The following is a 1,601-nucleotide window of genomic DNA, read 5'->3' as shown; positions in this document are numbered from 1 at the left end:
GCAGCCCCGGGGCTGGCGCGCAGAGCTCCGCCTGGTACCCGGACCTCAGCATCTCCGCCCGCGCGGCCCCCTCCCAAGTCCGAGACATTTAAAGACCAATCGGATGGCCAGGAAGCCGAGCCATGCCCCCCGCTAGGCGCGGGGGTGGGAGGCCCAGCGAGCCGAGGGGCATCAGACCCGCTGGGGGCGGGGGCCGGGGCGGAGAAGGATGCGAGGGAGGAAGGGTCCGGGGAGGTCCTTCCTGGCGATCCGGAGCGCGCAGAGTGAACGCAAACAAACCCAGGAGGGGCAGCGGGGGCGTTGCGATGCAGCCTGTGTTTTAAACAAACTAAGGAGCGGACAGGATCAGCAAGCAGGAGGCAAAGTTTCAAACATCGAAGTGCTCCTCACCACCCGAGGAAAACTGGCGATGCCCAGACCAAATATTGGACATGTGTGGCCAGGTGAGAGGCCCACTCTGCGAGGTGGAGTGTGTCCAGTGGTGACTCGTTCACGGGACCCCCTCTTGCCCAAAACCTGGTTCCACTGTACACACACACACACACACACACACAGAGGAACTTCAAAAGGTTAGTGGGAAATTCCATTCTCTTTTAATATCCATTTCCCCATGAACTCTTCAAAGCCCCTTCATATAAGTTTGACACGAAAAAAAAAAAAAGTTTGACATGGGATGTTTCTACATATACATTGACTTGTGCTGCAAATGTTTCCATAAATATAATAGAGCGTGGGGGGGAGGGGCGGAACCGTAGGAAAAATGTCTTCGTTGTTGTCAACTGCCACCCAGTCCATTCCGACTCAGACACCTGTGTTGGACAGAACAAAGCACTACCTGGTCCTGCGCCGTCCCCACCATTGTTATTGAGTTAAGCCCATGGATGTAACCACCGAGCCAGTCCTCTTGTCAAAGGTCATCCTGTTTCTCGCTGCCCTTCTACTTTACCAGGAGCCCTGGTGGTGTCTGGACGTTTGTTAGGCTGCCAAGCACAAGGTCAAATTCACTGCCATCGAGTCAATTCCAGTCCACTGGACTCACCAGCCACTGGCCCCTGGGGTGAAAGACCGGCGCTCTGTGCCCTTAAAGAGTGATAGCCTTGGAAACCCACAGGGACAGCTCTGCCTTGTCCTGTAGCATCACTGGGAGCCAGAACTGCCTCCTCGATGGCAGTTTGTTTTTGGGAGGGAAGGGTCCTGAGTAGGTTCGAATATGATGGCTTGAAAGAGCAAGGAAACATCTTCATTATTTAAGGGATGAGGGTTCTCCCCACACTGGTCAGGACTTGCATGATTTAAACATCGCTCCAATGAAAGAGAGAGAGCCCTGATGAAACATACAACTTTCCTCCAGTTCTTTAATGTTTCCTCTCCCCCACCCCCACCCCCACCACCATCATGACCTCAATTCTACCTTACAAATCTGGCTAGACCAGAGCATGTACACGGGTACAAATGAGAGCTGAAAACACAGGGAATCCAGGACAGATAAGCCCCTCAGGACCAATATTGAGAGGAGTGCTACCAGGTGGGTAAGGGGAAGGTGGGGGGAATAGGGGGAACCGATCACAATGCTCTACCTATAACCCCTCCTAGGGGGGTGG

The 1,601-nt window shown here is 54.1% G+C and overlaps 1 protein-coding gene across 1 annotated transcript in view; it reads right to left on the bottom strand.

Annotated features, from left to right (window-relative positions):
• Nucleotides 1-1,601, bottom strand: part of MMP25 (matrix metallopeptidase 25) — a 32,965-nt gene that overhangs the window by 13,262 nt on the left and 18,102 nt on the right. The window lies entirely within an intron of this gene.

The sequence above is a fragment of the Echinops telfairi genome, unplaced genomic scaffold (assembly GCF_000313985.2).
Source record: "Echinops telfairi isolate 266 unplaced genomic scaffold, ASM31398v2 ScPeMD7_5;HRSCAF=22, whole genome shotgun sequence".
Lineage (NCBI taxonomy): Eukaryota > Metazoa > Chordata > Mammalia > Afrosoricida > Tenrecidae > Echinops > Echinops telfairi.
This window is presented reverse-complemented; position numbering and strand designations above follow the sequence as displayed.